Genomic DNA, 17532 nt, shown 5'->3' on the forward strand with positions numbered 1-17532 from the left:
TGAATCTTGAAAAAGAAAGAGGGTTTTAGACCATCAGACTAGAATAAATGCCTTCAAGGCAAAGGGTTAGCATATGTAAAGACAGATATGCTGCTGTCTACGGCTACACACACACATTCCTTAGATTCGCCAGCAGTTCACTTGCATCTTAAAGAAATGTTATTTTTTTCTTCATTTCATGTGTACACAGAAGCTTTGCTGCCTTGTAGTTACACATGAAATGAGTCACCTTCCTCCAGAGCTCTTTGTACTCAATCAGGAAGCACTAGCTAGGCTTAGCTCTGGAATGCTGGATCAGGGATGCCAGAGAACCACCTGCCGGCTGGGGCAGGGGAGGTGTCAAATTGGGCATGTGCAGCAGTAGTCCCTTAGGAAGCAGAAGTGGTTTATATGAGTTCTGCAAGGACACTAGTGCTCCCTTCATTAATATGTGAGTTAGTCTGTTCTCATATTGCTATAAAGAACTACCTGAAACTGGGTAGTTTATAAAGAAAAAAGGTTTAATTGGCTCACAGTTCCACAGGCTGTATAGGAGGCATGGCTGGGGTGTGGGGCCTCAGGAAAGTTACAATCATGGCAGAAGGCGAAGGGGAAGCAAGCACATTGTCACATGACAACAGGAGGAAGAGCAAAGAAGGAAACCCTACACATTTTTAAACAACCAGCTCTCGTGAGAACTCACTCAGTATCATGAGAACGGCAAGGGAGACATCTGCCCTCATGATCCAGTCACCTCCCACCAGGTCCCTCCCCTAACACTGGGGATTACAATGCAACATGAAATTTGGGTGGGGACACACAGCCAAACCATACCAGTATGTTTCTCCATGCTTTCATAAAGATGGTGCTCAATACAACCTTAGCAGAACCTAGTGAGAAGATGGTTGAGCAGGACTCACTTGATAAATCAACATCATTTCTATCTCCTTAAGCCTTTAAATTCTTTCCTGTACATTAAATCAAGTTATGGATCTCAACTTCATTTAATGTGGCCACAAACTACTCCAGTTATATTTTTCTAAAAGAATTCTGCTTTGCATGTTTGTAGTCTGTTCTAGAGAGTGAGTGACGGCCTGACCCGTTGCTTTTCCTAAGCAATGGATGGATGGGAACTGCTACTCCCAGGAGGGGCCCTAAGTGCTCACTGCTCTGAAAGAGCAGTGCTGCCAAGAACAAAGGATGCCAGTGCCAGGTGTATTAGTCCTTTCTCACATTGCTCTAAAGAAATACCTGAGACTGGACAATTTATAAAGAAAATAAGTTTAATTGGCTCATGGTTCTGCAGGCTGTACAGGAAGCACAATGCTGGCATTTGCTTGGCTTCTGGGGAGGCCTCAGAAAACTTACAATCATGGTGGAAGGTGAAGGGGGAGCAGGAACGTCTTACAGAGCAGGAGCAAGAGAGACAGTGAGGGGGAGGTGTATACACTTTCAAACAACAAGATCTCGTGAGTACTCACCATCGCGAGTACAGTGCCAAGGGGATGGTGCTAAACCATTCATGAGAAATCCACCCCCGTGATCCAATCACCTCCCACCAGGCCCACCTCCAACATTTGGGATTAAAATTCAACATGAGATTTGGGCAGAAACACAGATCCAAACCACATTTCCAGGCCCATCAACTAACTAAGCAAACAGAGTCTTCCCAGCTACTCACACTAACACATGGAGTCCAGAATATCTGCCAAGAACACGTGTATCAATAAATTCAGCCCAATCTAGCAGTTTTCCTCCTTCTCTAACACCAATAAAATTCATTTTTACACACTTTACTCATGTTTCTACTGATAACTAGGAAGAATCATTTTTTTTGTTTTTGTTTCTTGAGACAGGGTCTTGCTCTGTCACCCAGGCTGCAGTGCAGTGGCTTGATCATGGCGCTCACTGCAGCCTCGACCTCCTGGGCTCAGGAAATCCTCCTGTCTCAGCCTCCTGAGTAGCTGGAACCACAGGTGTGCACCACCACACCCGATTAATTTTTAAATTACATGTAGAGATGGGATCTCCCTGTGTTCCTCTGGCTTGTCGTTAATTTCTGGGCCCAAGCAATCTTCCCCCTCAGCCTTCCAAAGTGATAGGATTATAGGCATGAGCTAATGCACCTGGCCAGGAAAGAATGTTGTATAAGCCTCTTTCCCCCAGTCAGATTTTGCATTCATCCCCCTTGGTGTGCAGGGATCTGACTGTGGCGATGGGTCTGGAGGCAGCAAGAGGTTTTGGGTTTGCTTTGAGAATGACCTGCTCTTGCGAGCTAATTGCCTCGATGAGAACATTACAAAGTCTTCCAAAAGGGGAGGTTGATCCACTCAGGTGGGAAAAGAGCACTGGCTTCTAACAGCAAAAGGAAGACGATGTGGAATTTGAGGTTCCAGTTTCTCATTTGCATCACAATCCACCCAGTGGTTCCCATTCCAATTCTTAGGGCCCTGCTCTTTTCCAATCAATGTCCTAACTTTCCAGTAAAATGCCTGGAAAGGCTGTGATATCAATTTGTGTCGTCCTTCAACAACCAGAAGGACAAAATTTGGGTCTAGAAGACAGAGAAACGGCTTTCCAGCTTGGGGCCTAGCCTGCTTGCCTTTCACGCTCAATCAGAAGTTTATGAAAGCTCCACTGACCTAGCAGGCACCCTTAGGACTCTGCACACAGGAAATCCCTGCCTAGGGATTTTCAGGTAAAGGACATTGAGTCATTTCCCCATCAGCACTTCCAAGGTTCCAGTCTCTCTAGGGCACTTTTCTAGTTCCATTTTAGGCCCCTTTCCCTGCTCTTATGACTCTTAAGATTTCTAGCTGGGCACGGTGGCATGCAGTTACAATCCCAGCTACTCAGGAGTCCGAGCTAGGAGGATCGCTTGAGCCCAGGAGTTCGAGGCTGCAGTGAGCCATGATCATGCCACTGCACTTCAGCCTGGGTGACAGAGCAAGACCCTGTCTCTTTTAAGAAAAAGTAAGAATGTGGTCGGGCACGGTGGCTCACGCCTGTAATCTCAGCACTTTGGGAGGCTGAGGCAGGTGGATCACGAGGTCAGATCAAGACCATCCTGGCTAACATGGTGAAACCCCGTCTCTATTAAAAATACAAAAAATTAGCCGGGCATGGTGGTGGGCACCTGTAGTCCCAGCTACTCAGCAGGCTGAGGCAGGAGACGGCGTGAACCTGGGAGGCAGAGCTTGCAGTGAGCTGAGATCGCACCACTGCACTCCAGCCTGGGCAACAGAGCGACACTCCATCTCAAACAAACAAACAAAAATTTGGAATTAAAAGTCTGCTTATATGTAAAGGGTCACTCAAGTTGATGTTGAAAATATTGAAAGGAATCTTTTTTCACAAAAATCCAACATTAACATCAGCCTCTCCTTGGTTTCCAACATGCTCAGGTTGACCACAGTGATCCCAACTTCTGTTTCGTGTCACCTCTTGGCATACACACCCAAAATGTTGACTCCTATGGGAACAAACACAAAGCGAAGTGCAAGACCATGGGAGGCGTTCATCGCAAGATGGCGGACTCCAATATTGGCTGAATGTGTGGTGCAATTTGGAAATAATGCTTCCAATTCCCTTTTACTGCATATGTCAGAACAATTTCCTGTTAACAAATATGATGTTCTCACTTTAGCTTAAGTATGCTTTAGTACAAATATCTAGGAACAAATTCTTCAATTGAACAATCTGAGAAACAAATTGCTCAGCTGATCCAAGATCTGTCATTGTCTCATTCTACAGATGAGGAAATCGCAGCTCAGAGAGACCAAGGAGACTGGGAGACAGGGGTCTTACTCTACGAGTGCCGCAGGCTTCCAACACCAGACTTCAGCACCAAAACAGGGCCCGGCGTGGCCAGGCATGGCAGAACAAAAACCAGTCTCCTGACAAACTCTCACACAAACTGGAGGAGGGATTTGGAGGGGCAGTTAAGACCCAAACTCCAATTTCAGCCAGTCTGTATCACAGTTTTACAATCTCATCTTTGACCTTTTTCTTCCTTCATATCTAATTTATCTTCATTTTCTGGGTTTTGTACAAGTTCTCAGCCATGATTAAATCACATTACAACTTCACTACCACATCTTCTCTCCCTCCTTCGAGATACTCTCTTCCCTTCCTGTCATATAGACTTCTGACACCATGAAACTCTTCCCAAGTTGCCCGCTGTGATTAAAACAACTTTTAATTCCTTGGACACCATCTCTCTGCTGCTCCCTTTTTTGCTGTTCTCTTCCATGAAGTGCTGGTTCCAAGCACCAAAAACAAACACATTCAGAAGTAAATTTTGTTCATTAATATACAAGGACACTCTTCCATTTGAGTTTGTTTTCTAAAAGACCACATAAGACTGCTGCTTTCTGAATTGTTTAAGGGGAAAGTTTACAATTGCATTTTAAAATAAAATAAAATGAGGCTCACATTGAGAACTCAGACCCTGAGGCTCCACTGGGTAGGCGGCACCCGCACGGCAGGAACGCGTTCAGCACACACAGGCCAGACACAGCCACAGCTGCATTTGTGTTCATTGTCCACAGAATGCACTGCCAGCGAAGATGAACGTGAAATGAGGGCCGGGAACTTTTGAAGCTAGTAATTCACGAAAATTCAAACTATATATTTTGCATGGAAAACAAGGCAAAACTGTATAAAACCTAATTCTGAACTTGTCCCTTATCATAATTGTCATATTTTTAATAAATTTTACTCCTTTTCCTAAAAAAGCAGAACGCTTGCCATTTTTCAAACACGCACTTAACTTTTAAGACACAAACGGTTTCCCCGTACCTCTGTCCACCCTCACGTATTTTATGCGCAGCCTTGTTTGTGTGATGCAATGCGAGGTTTCTCTTATGTGGACTCTCACTTCTTTTCGCTTCCTCAGTGATTTTCTCCTATCCTTCTCTTTGGTTTTACTGTTCTTTAATGCTGAATTAAAAAATTAGAAGCAAAAGTGTTGTCTGGCCTTGCCCTGGTACACTGCTAGTGCCCACCAATAAGCATAAACCGACTCCGTGTTGTCTGTGTGTGGTTTTGGGTCAGGGCTACTCTTTCCCCATTCTGGGATCAGCTGTCCCTTGATAGCTGCCTGAGGGGCTGGGGAACACTCTGAAGGGTGTGGTGCGAAGAGCAGCCCATGGTTGAGAAGGGATCCCTATTTCTGTGTCAGCTCTGATACCTGCTGGGCCAGCCGACCACATCAGACCAAAATCACGGGCTTTCTTCCTCTCTCCAGCTAAGTAAATGATAACCATGCATCCAAGTGTCCACTTAAAAACCCCAGAGCCTTGCTCTCGCTGTTAAAAGAGCTGATTGTGCCCTTGGGCATTAGCTGCCTTCACTCTCAAGGTACAGAGGAAATCGGGGAGGCCAGCCTTGGAAGACCCCCTGGTGGGGTGCAGTGTGGGTGCCTTCCTCTTGGCTCAGCCCCTCCTTCCTTCCTTCTCCACTTCACCAACTCTTTCACAGCCAGCAAGGGCCCCTGTGCTCAATTTCTTCGTCCTGTCCTAGTAACTCCCCTGTTCAACAACTCCATTGTTTTTATTTTCTGGTGTTCTGCACCCTGTTTTTATTGTTCTGCAGCAGATCCCCAGCGTAGAACATAATTGCAAGTACTCGATGGTGCAAAAGAGCAGTTAGTGCCTAAGTACAGATGGGAAACACTATTCTTTTAAGTAAAAACTTAAACATTGCTCAGGCCCTACAAGCATCTGGACTCTAGGTCTGCGTAGCGGAGTTGCCCCTCCTGTGGGCCCACAAGGACCCCTGGGTTCCCTCCCTGCTGTGATCAACACATGGAACCGGAGCCACAGTTGGATCAAGACGTCCCTTTTCTCGAGCCTTTCCCGGCCCTCTACAGGCAGGGTCCAGTGGGAAAAAGATGACTGGAATTTCTCGAAGGTCAATGGTCTGCACAGTTGAGGATTCTGTGTGGTTCTCTTGGTTCCCTTGGTGTCTGGAGGAGGCCGGGGCCCTTAGATGACCTTTCAGCTCCTCGCACAGGACCAGCATGAGGGGCCCCCAGGCCTCTGAGGACGCCGGCCCAGCGCCCTGGAAGGAGGCCTTGTCTCCTCGTCTTTAAAGGTCTTTCCCCAACAGCCGAGGGTGCCGTGTACGTGATGTGAGCTGCTCTGAGCCCAGGCTGCACCATCGTCTGCCACACCGTGTGGAAGGGGTGGGAGCTGCAGCCACGGTGGCCGTCCAGCTCCCACCACGGGCTCTTGGCATCCGGGAGCTCGCCCTTGGCTGAATTCTTCATGCTGGGGTCGGCGGCTGGTAGGTGACGGTGCCCTGCATGGAGACGCTGAAGCCCTGGAGGCCCTGGAGCCCGTCAGACTTGGTGACCTTCACCAGGCAGTGTCCCAGGCCTCAGAACTCGGCTCTGTGCCCAACTTCCCGACATCGGCTGCCAGGCGGGTCTGGCGAAATCCGGGGGGTACAGGGAACAAAGGAAGGTGGCACCGGCTGCCGGAGGCCAGGCTGCCCGCCAAGTACCTCCAGAGCCGCGTGTGCCTGTCCATGCCCCCCAGGGAACAGCTCACAAGTGAGCCAGTGAAAGAATCTTTGATCCCTAGTAACCAAGAACCAGGGACACACAGGCCACTCAAAGGAAGCACAAAGCCCCAGAACACCACGCCAGGAAAATCAGGAAAATCTCCCCTCATGACAAAAGGAGAAGGTCTGAGGTCGCCAGGGAAAACCACGAAAATCAACGAAAATCTAAACATTTCAGGCTTTTTGTTTGTGTTTTAGAGACAGGGCTGTTGTCGCCCAGGCTGGAGTGCAGTGGCACAATCACAGCTCACTGCTGCCTCGAACTCTGGGACTCAAGCAATTCTCCTGCCTCAGCCTCCCAAATAGCTGCGACTATAGGCGCCCGCCACCAGGCCCAGCTAATTTTTTTTTTTTTTTTTTTTTTGGAGATTGGGTTTTGCTATGTTGCCTCGGCTGGTGGCCAACTCCTGACCTCAAGCCTCCCAAAGTGTTCGGATTACAGGCATGAGTTACCACACCAGGCCCTTCGGTTTTCTTTAAGAGGCATATTCCAAATAAACATATTAGAATATTTCAAAAGTATTGGTTTGTGTCAAAATCATTTTTCGTTTTTTCAGAACACATTCTATAAGCAATAAAAAGACAAATGCCACTATGATCCGAATGTCTCCCCAAATTCATGTGTTGAAACACGATTGGCAGTGACAGTATTAAGAGGTGGGGCCTTTAGGGGTGACTGAGTCACAAGGGCAGAGCCTTCAGGAATGGGATTTGTGACTTTATGAAAGGGCTGGCGGGAACTAGGCAGGCCCTTTTTCCCTTCCACCTTCCACCATGTGAGGACACGGCGTCCCTTCCCCACGGAGGACGCAGCAACAAGGGGCCATCTTGGAGGCAGAGAGCAGCCCTCCCCAGACCTCAGAGCTGCAGGGCCCTGATCGTGGTCTTCCAGCCTCCAGAACTGTGAGAAATAAATTGATGTTGTTTATAAGTTACCCAGTCTCAGATATTTTATTATAATATAACAGCATAAACAGACCGAGACAGAAGCCCAAGTATGACGGACTCAGCCTTGAGTCCTTCCTATTGACATTCTTATTACAAAGCTTTCACATGGAAAGAGCAGTCACAGCCACATGAAGGCCAGGCTGCAGGACTGAGGAAGACAGGGAGGAGCCTCCAGAGCAGCAGTTCCCAGCCTCTTTGGCACCAGAGATGGGTTTTGTGGAAGACAATTTTTCCACCGACAGCAGGGGCAGGGGGACTGTTTTGGGTTGATCCAAGTGCATTTCATTTATTGTACACTTTATTTCTTTGTTATTACATTATAATATATAATAAAATAATTATACAACTCACCATTACATAGAATCAGTGGGACCCATGAACTTGTTTTCCTGAAACTAGACGATCCCATCTTGGGGTGATGGGAGACAGTGACAGATCATCAGACATTAGATTCTCATAAGGAGTGTGCAACCTAGATCCTCGCAGGCACAGTCACGACAGGGTTCGTGCTCCTCTGAGAATCTACTGCACCACAGATATGACAGGAGGCAGAGCCCAGGCAGTACCACCAGCAATGGGGAGCAGCTGTAAATACAGAGGAAGCTTCGCTCACTCTCCTGCTGCTCACCTCCTGCTGTGCAGCCCGGTTCCTAACAGGCCACGGACGGGTAGCTGTCTTCGGTTAGGAACCCCTGCTCTAGAGCATTCCATCAGAAAAGGAGGGAGGCAGCCGCTGCTCAACAAAGCAGAGGAGGAGCGCAGTGCTCTGGGACTCTGTGCTCTGGGACTCTGTGCTCTGGGACCCTGCGCTCTGGGACCCTGTGCTCTGGGACCCTGTGCTCTGGGACTCTGGGCTCTGGGACTCTGTGCTCTGGGACCCTGCTCTGGGACTCTGGGCTCTGGGACTCTGGGCTCTGGGACCCTGCGCTCTGGGACTCTGTGCTCTGGGACTCTGTGCTCTGGGACTCTGGGCTCTGGGACTCTGTGCTCTGGGACCCTGTGCTCTGGGACTCTGGGTTCTGGGACCCTGTGTTCTGGGACTCTGAGCTCTGGGACTCTGCGCTCTGGGACTCTGGGCTCTGGGACTCTATGCTCTGGGACTCTGCGCTCTGGGACTCTGGAATCACACACAGCAGAGTGGACCCAGAACGGAGGACACAGCACAGCACACAGGCCCGACTCACAATGGCCTGACTCACAACAGGTCAACTTTATGAGAGCGTGAAAGCCACCTGCATTCAGTAATGCCCCCCCTTACGAGGGAGTCATGTCAGCATAGACGCCATGATAAGTGGAGGAGCATCTGTGGAGTTCAAAGACGTTTCCACTCGGGAATGCTAACCAAAAGCCATGGTAGACTGCAGTGCATTACTGGGAGATACTAATGACAATGTCCTTCTTTACACACAGTCTACATCACAGAACGCCTGATTTTAGTGATACTCTCCCCAAACAGTCAGACACAAAACTTCCACACGTACTTCCTTCCTTCCAGTAATGATCTCAATGAACAAGTCTTCACTGAGAAATATCAGAGCACAGCCCTCACGTGATGCGCACTTGGGAACCCCTAGGCAACGCTCCACATCTGGGACTACTTCAAAATAAAGAACACCTATGTACAAAATCCCCCACACTTCTGTGACAACAGACATCAGCCTCCAATGCCGAGAAAATTACATGAGCTACCGTTTCCCTTTCAGCTCATCTTAAAGGAGACAGGAGCAGTGTGTTCCCATCAGCAGCAGCTCCAGGCTGGGCGCCACGGCTCGCTCCTGTAGTCCCAGCGCTGTGGGAGGCCAGGGTGGGAGGATCACTTGAGGCCAGGAGTTGGAGACCAGCCTGGGCAACACAGCAAGACCCCATTTCTTAAAAAGAAAAAAAAGTTGGCCAGGCATGGTGGTGTGCACCTGTCGTCCCAGCTGCTTGGGAGGCTGAGGTGAGAGGACTAATTGAGCCCAGGAGGTCAAAGCTGCAGTGAGCCACGATTGCACCACTGCACTTCGACCCGGGTGACAGAGCCAGACCCTGTCTTGAACAACAACAAAAGTACCAGCTCCAACCCCTGTCTTGGGTTTTTTCCCATTTTACTCTGAGAGACTAGCTGGCAGCAATGGTGATCCCACAGCACCCTGGCCATCCCTGCTGGCACCCAGGTCCTCCTGGACAGGTCCACAGGGTGTTTCTCACGTGTACAGAGCCTCACTCGTGCCAAAGGTGACGCACACAGGCTCCGGGCTCTCCTTACACTCGGACACCAGCCAGCTTCAGGGCCACTTGGGATTACTTTCTGTACAAAGAAGGTGGCTAGAATGTAAGGCTACTCCCAGCCCTGAAAGTTATTTTCAACTTTGGGGAGGCAGTATTTAATGTGTTTCAAAATCTTAAAGCCAGTCCACAAAAAGGTCCAACTGGATCCATAAATGGGACATCTGTCGTTGGATCACAAACTTCTCAACAGCCCAGAGTCTACAGAACATCCCTCAAATCTGTCAGCAAGCAGAACAGCACTCAGGGTAGGTGAACAGGGTTTTGCTGCTGGGCGCCGGCCTACAGGTTTGCACAGTGGTGTAGGCAGCACAGCAGCCCAGGCAGCACAGTGAGCCCTCCCGGGGGCGACCAGCAGGTGTGCCCAGTGAGCCCGTGGGGGGTGGGGGGGAACGACCAGCAGGTGTGCACAGGGAACCCTCCCAGGGGTGGGGGTGGGGGGCGACCAACAGGTATACACAGGGAACCCTCCCGGGGGCGACCAGCAGGTGTGCGCAGGGAACCCTCCCGGGGGCGACCAGCAGGTGTGCGCAGGGAACCCTCCCGGGGGCGACCAGCAGGTGTGCACAGTGGTCCGGGCAGTACCGTGCACCCTCCTGGGAGTGACCACCTGAGGCTGGTGTGGCAGCAATGAACACAAACGCAGGCTTTGTCCATGACTGGCTGCCCCCTCACCTCAAGATCAAAGCTGCAAACCCTGGATCCACCTACAGTGGTGCTGTTGTTGGTGATATATTCAGAGCTTTCAGTCCAGACTTCCTGCTTTTCCATGTAAATGTAAGGCTTTGTATTGTAACACCTCGGGATACCCAAGGTTTAGTCTTGTGAAATTTTACCTTCTCTAGAGCTGTCCTTTTGAAGTATTTGAGTTATTAAAAAAAAGACAACAAAGTTTATATATTTAACACAATAGTGGGTTTAGCACAATGTGATGCCAATAGAGAAACATTATACATTTGTGATAAGGAGCAACTCTCTTTATTCCAGTATCTAACATGAAAAATACACTTTGCGTCAGCTAATATTCCACAGGTATTCTGAGCACAACTACAAAAATAACTTGATTAGAAGTCCGTGTCTTGCCAACTAATTTTTCACTGAACACAAAATGGGGGTCTTCCAAAAAGAAAATTTGGTTTCCAAATAGGACATTTCTTTTTTAAAATTAATTAATTTGTTTATTTTTATTTATTTATTTATTTATTTTGAGACAGAGTCTCACTCTGTTACCCAGGCTGGAGTGCGGTGGCATGATCTTGGCTCACTGCAACCTCCGCCTCCCAGGTTCAAACAATTCTCCTGCCTCAGCCTCCTGAGTAGCTGGGATTATAGGCACCAGCCACCACGCCTGGCTAATTTTTGTATTTTTAGTAGAGACGGGGTTTCACCATGTTGGTCAGGCTGGTCTCGCACTCCTGACCTCGTGATCCGCCCGCCTCAGCCTCCCACAGTGCTGGGATTTCAGACGTGAGCCACTACGCCTGACCTAAAAATAGGACATTTCTTCAGAGGTTTCAATCATTTTACATAATCATGGAGGTTCATAGAAAAACTATTCCAAATTATCTAATGTGCTGCTATATTTTATGATACTCTTGATAATTTTTTAAAAAGTCATCTTAAGATGTTTATTTCTGTAGAAGTATTTTGCTCACTTCTAGTTACTATTTATTCCACGTTGAGTTTTATTTTATACAATCATCCATTTTCCTTTATCAAACCATTCCCAAGCAAAATCAAAGAAAAACCCAGTGTAGGCTTAAGTCAAACCAAGCTGTTAAGGCAAAGAGTCGATATACAAATAGTCCAAAGTACTCACTGAAAATTATGCCAAGCCATTCTAAAACTATAATGAGTGCAAATACCATTGTTATTCATATTCTTGAGAAAAATAACTGGTGAACTTCAATGATCAGGTCTTCATCCACCTTGAAAGAGAAAACGAGAAAGGAATTTACCCATGGTATTTACAAATGCCACCCTAACCTAGCATTCAAAATAAAAGAGACAGGCTGGGTGCGGTAGCTCACGCCTGTAATCCCAGCACTTCGAGAGGCTGAGGCGGGTGGATTGCATCAGGCCGGGAATTGAAGATCAGACTGGGCAACATAGAGCGACCCTGTCTCTAATAAAAACAATAGATATAAAAATAAAAATGAAAATAAAATAGAAGAGGTATGACCAGAATGCTGTTTGCCCCCCTTACAGATTTTTCATTCCATCTACATTTTGCTTTGCACTTTGAGAAGAGAAGGATCTGCCCATTTAAGAAAAACACGCCATCCTGATGTTTAAAAGGCTCTGAAAGAAAGAAATTTCCTGTACTGGGTCTATCTAGCTGAGTGGGACACAACCAAGTCCATATTGGGCCCCCAGAGAATTCAGCCCTTACTAGACACTCGCTCTTATTATCATTCCAGACCTGATTCCCTGAAGTTAGAGTATTGATTTTAATATTTTAGAATTTTGTTTAAAAGGCTCATCTTCACAATACTGCTCTGGTCACAACCGTGACTTTTCCTCATTCCCATTGTGTTCCCGCAGAGAATAGGGTGCAGGGTAGGTCCCCACAAGGGTATGGCTGGGTCAAAGGGCAAATGTGTTTGGGATTCCAGCAGACACCGCGGGCCACTCCCTAGGGAGGGCACCTCACTCACCAGCAATGCCGAAGGCATGTCACAACAACGCTGCTTTCAAACATGTTATTTGTCACCCCTCCAATAGCAGAAAAATAACTCCTTTTCCTTCTCTTTCACTATGTCCCTTTCTGGAGCCCTTGCTAGTTAGGACCACGTCCAGTACTTGCACCGTGGGGTTCATGAGCTCCCCGTCCTAACTGAGCCTCATTCTGAGCTGCCAGCGAGGCTGCCAACAGTTTCAAGCAGAAGAGAGGATTTTGGTTGGTGCCAGAGAAACAGGAGTGGCTGCTCATTCCACAGAACCAGGGCAGGGCCATCCCAACAGGCACCAGTGAACCCGGAGGGTAAATCTGACTTGGCCGAGGGCATGGGGATTAGAGCCTAATCCAGTAAAACAGTGGCCACTTCTCCGATTGAGAAGCATCCGGGAGAATGATGCTAATAACTAAGAAAATGAAAGAAAAGCAGGGACTAGAAACTGTATTTGCCACATGTAACTTTTATAGTGACGCGACGTCCACATTTCAACGTCTCACCCTCATTCTACCGGGAGCTGTACTGAGGACAGAGTTCTTGGGAGATAGAACAATATGGTGATTTTTTGGAATGGCATATTCTAATAAGAGGAGGAAAACATTTAAATTTTTGAGTTTTAATTAAACGAATATGTATTTAATAACTAATGCCTAAGGCTGCACCCCTGTCAGATCTACTTACTCTCCTCAATATGGAATCTTTCTTACATTATAAAAGCAATACCTTTCTTGAAAAATTCACACTACATGTAAGTATATAAGGCAGCACTGGAACCTCCTCAACCCTACAACCTCCATAATCTCATCCTCAGGGAGGGTTCTGTGCTCCTCCCAGACCTTTGTGTGCAACAAAAACAGCCAAAGCCCAACAGGTACATCTGATCTGGGCCGTCCAGGCCTGTCCGTTTGCCAACGGGCACATCTCAGCTGGCCCCTCCAGGCCTGTCCGTTTGCCAATGGGCACATCTCAGCTGGCCCCTCCAGGCCTGTCCGTTTGCTCTTACCCTTTGGAGACTGCGTTGCCATCCCCAGTTCACAGAGGAACGGACCCCCATCCACCCAGCTTTCACCTCCAGGTAGATTTTGACCCACTTAACTGTAGCATATTTAAGTTGTGCAATAGAAGAAAACAGACAAGCTGTTATATTTCTCTTCCTAGATATCCAGGTTTCTTATTTCCAGATCCTATACTACACTAAGTCAAGAGTTCAAAAAAACAATAAAAGGGAAGTATTTCTCATTATAAGATTATGTTTATATAATAGTCTTTAAATGGTCGACTTTCAGAATTGCAGCAAGAGCAGAACTGGACACCCAGCGGGTCTTGTCTGTTCCCACACAATTGCCAGGCTTGAAGGACGGCCCTGGAAGGGGGCTGCCTACCTTGGTGGGCTCATAATCGGCCTGCAGAATCTTCCAGGCATACTGGTCTGAAGGCCGCTGAGCAGGACCTCTGGGGCCCCCACTCCAGGTCATCCGTCTTGCCCTGGCCGCCCTTCTCGGCTCAATTCTCCCCTCCTGCCATGTTTGCCAGCTCCAGGGGTGGTGTCCTCTGTAGCCCCCAACTCCTCCCATCTCCCCTTTCTCCAGGCCCCAGCCCTACCACTCCCGGGAACACCTCCTTGTCTTTCACTGGCCACTTTCTGCATGGCGTGGAACCTCAGCAGACAGGCTTCCGCGCCCCACACGCTCACCATGTGCAGCTTCTGCTGCTGCCCTGCTCCGAGCCCCCAGCTGAGTTCTGGGTCAGGAACGTGTGTGCACCCAGGCCCCAGCACCTCCTCACCCAGGCCTGGGCAGGTGAGCAGCCCCAACAGGCATCGTGATCCTCAATCACAGCTGCAGCCTTCAGTGCCTGCGCCTCTCTGTCTTCTCTCCATTTTCCAAAGCTACAGAGGACCATCAGAAAACATCCAAAACCCAAAAGATCAACTAAAGCTCCCTCGCAACACTTCCCAGCCTCACCTGGGTGCTTTCTTCGAGGCGAAGGTCCATACCGGCCTCTCCTCCCTCCAACACCTTCCTCTGCCTGCCTGTAGGGCTCTTAGCCTCACACCCTAAATTCACACGGAAAGCTTAGTTCTCTTCGAGCCACCTCGTGTCCTCCCTGCCATCAGCTCTGCATATCTTGACTAATCGCCGGGAGCTGCTGAGATTTGTGAATTAATTCATTAAGACGCTAAGTCCCTGTAGCTGCTCCCTATCTCTAAAAACACAGCCTCAGCTCTCATGTCCCTTGGGGAGCAATTTGCCCAGACTACAGCTGGGAAGCATAAAGTTGTACAAGCAACGAAGAAACTCTCCCTGCTGAGAAAGCTCAGCTTAAGGGGAGCTTCAGCACCACAGGCAGGACGGGAATCAACAGCAGACCCCTCCTCGCCTTGCAAGAGATGGAGAGAAGAGAACCCAGACAGCATGCACCCTCATCTCCTCAGCACCCACGGACACATCCCCAGGGCCCACAAACCTCTTGTGGGTCCAGGGATGGCCCCACCCCATTCACTCCCGTCTCCAGGACCTTCTTCACCAAGGCTCACAGTTGGATGCTGCCCTGAAGATATGGTTAATTTTAAACACATCACTGTATTAGAAATCTCATCTTGGGTACAGGCGAAACACAGAACTGAATGCCCTGAAAAGAATCACATCCTCCAGAAACTTATTTTTCTGCTGACTGAAACTCAGGTCCGAGCTCATCCCTGTACAAGGCCTCACCAGATACAACCAGAGGGGCACAGGCTGCATGGGCTTCCACGAGCTCACACGGCGAGGCCAGCGGCTGCTGGATGTAGCCTCGGAGGCAGAGCTGGCCCTGACCCGGGCCTCCCCATCTTGGTCAGCGGAGCTCTCCACCCTCCCACTCTGTGGGTGCCCTCATCAGGGTCCTGCTGCCCCACAAGACGCATGTGGAGCCCACCCAGGACTCTGTACACTCACTCCCGGGCCCTCCTGACCACTGTCCTGTGGAGCAGACAAGCGGGTGGGAATGTCAAGGGCCAGGCTGCACTCCCTGCTGCCCCCAACTCCTCTTGGCTGGCCCCAGCCCACGGCCTCTGATCCCCCTCACTGCAGCCCAGGGACCTCCGAGGCTCTGGTCTGGCCAGGGTGACCTCTGACCTCTGGTCCTGCCAGGGTGACCCTGATGCAGGCCCTCCCAGGCAGCACCCTCCAAAGAGCACAGTTCGCGGGGGAGCTGAGGCTCCACCCAGGCTCTGAGACCAGCTGGTTCCACAGCCTTTTTTAGGATGAAGAACAGGATGGGGAAGGTAAAGGCGGATGCAGGAGGTGATGCCACAATATTACCCAGATCTGATTAGAAAGCACTGGAAGTTTTAAAAAGCATGCACTGGGGAGAAAACATTCAAGTTGAGAACTGGCTCACTTCCTGCCTGTGTGTGTTTTCATTTCACCAGGGGAGAGTTTCATGAGTACCAGTGCTCAGAAAGCTTTAAGAAGAAGCCTTCTGGACAAGCAAAACTCACAGTAATGCCCCCGTCAGAGTTCCAGAAGATTAAACCACAAGGAACAGGCAGGGCTCCCAGAGCAGCGAGCAGATGTGGCAAACGTGCCTTCCTCATTCCTTTTTTCTGTGCATGATGGGTGTTTATCCACTGTACTTACCTTGATGCCTGACGTGTCAAAAATTAAAATTAAAAAAATTAATTGTATTATTAATTTATTAATGTATTTATTATTTGTAACTTATTATATTATTTACAATGTGTTGTTTATAACTTACTATTAATTTAATTAAAAAATAGCCTGGGCCCAGTGGGTCACACCTGTAATCCCAGCACTTTGGGAGTCTGAGGCAGGTGGATCACAAGGTCAGGGGTTTGAGACCAGCCTGGCCAAGATGGTGAAACTCTGTCTCTACTAAAAATACAAACGTTAGCCAGGTGCGGTGGCGGGTGCCTGTAATCCCAGCTACTCGGGAGGCGAGGCAGGAGAATCACTTGAACTCGGGAGGCAGAGGTTGCAGTGAGCCGAGATCAAGCCACTGCACTCTAGCCTGGGTGACAGAGCAAGACTCCATCTCAAAATAAAATAAAATAAAATAATAAAAAAAAAGCAAGTTAGCCATGATGACCCCTTAAAGGGAAGTGGTCAACACGAACATCTGTGCAGTCATGCAGTATTTCATCAGATGCCTCAAGCTCTGTGTTCATGAAACAGGAATGTCTAAGGGAGATGAATCCTATTCCTTCATCCCCTTAGAAAAACACAAATTAAGACATTCACACACAGACACCAATACCTATACTTGGCGCAATCTAAAAGCATAGGTGTAGTTTATAACGTTTGGAGTGATCCTATTTTATAAATATCCTTCCCATTACAGATCAAGTACACCAAGTCCACAAAAACCCAAATCAAATTTGTGATGTGTGCTGGTCAATAGGGAGAAGAAAAACATGATCCACAGGCAAAGCAGCACCCGTGTGGAGAGAACGCCACCATTTCCCGCCGACATCCTAATGGTGACGACAGAGACAGGCAACACTTGCTGAGGCCCAGCCACCTCCCACCCAGTGCTGTAGAGAAAGCAAAGACAGCTTTACAGACTTGATGCCAAGGACCCAGGACATGAACTGTGGCGTGACAGTCCCCACAGGCTACTTCAGGGCGGATGTCCACGGCCTGAACCCTGGAGGCCAGGTGGTAAGTCCAGGCCACGGTGCCCAGCAAGGAGCAGGTGTCCCTGAGAACCCAGACACCCCGGAGTGGATGTGGGAACCACCACGGACAGCGGATCTCCCATAAGCCCGCTGTTCAAGATGGCCCAGCAAACTGGTCGGTTATAAACGTTGCTGCAGGTGCCTGAAAAAAAAACAAAAACTGGATGAGGTTTCCCTCTTGCCTTGTATGTCCTTGGGAGCTTGAACTTGGAACCATGTGGCTGTGCTTTCTTTTTTCACAATGGCAGCCCGGGTTTAGGGCCCAATTCCTGTCTTAGGGGATGAGTCCTTCGTCTTCTATTTATATGTGTTGTGTGTGTAATATAAGAGTTTTGATTAATTGGTTTAATAACAATAACAGCTTAAATCAAGTATTTTGTCAGAAAAGTAAAAAGCATAATAACTTTCATTTAGCTC

The 17532-nt window shown here is 48.6% G+C and overlaps 1 long non-coding RNA gene across 1 annotated transcript; it reads right to left on the minus strand.

The window, feature by feature from the left end:
* Positions 1–3313: 3313 nt before the first annotated feature.
* Positions 3314–14191, minus strand: LOC116468443 (uncharacterized). Its single transcript, XR_004248056.1, has 4 exons — positions 14131–14191; positions 11582–11690; positions 4414–4535; positions 3314–3451 (listed from the first exon to the last, which is right to left on the minus strand). It is a non-coding gene; the product is annotated as an uncharacterized LOC116468443 (long non-coding RNA).
* Between the last annotated feature and the right edge of the window lie 3341 nt (positions 14192–17532).

This window comes from Hylobates moloch, unplaced genomic scaffold (genome assembly GCF_009828535.3).
Source record: "Hylobates moloch isolate HMO894 unplaced genomic scaffold, HMol_V3 SCAFFOLD_5, whole genome shotgun sequence".
NCBI classification, from domain to species: Eukaryota; Metazoa; Chordata; class Mammalia; order Primates; family Hylobatidae; genus Hylobates; species Hylobates moloch.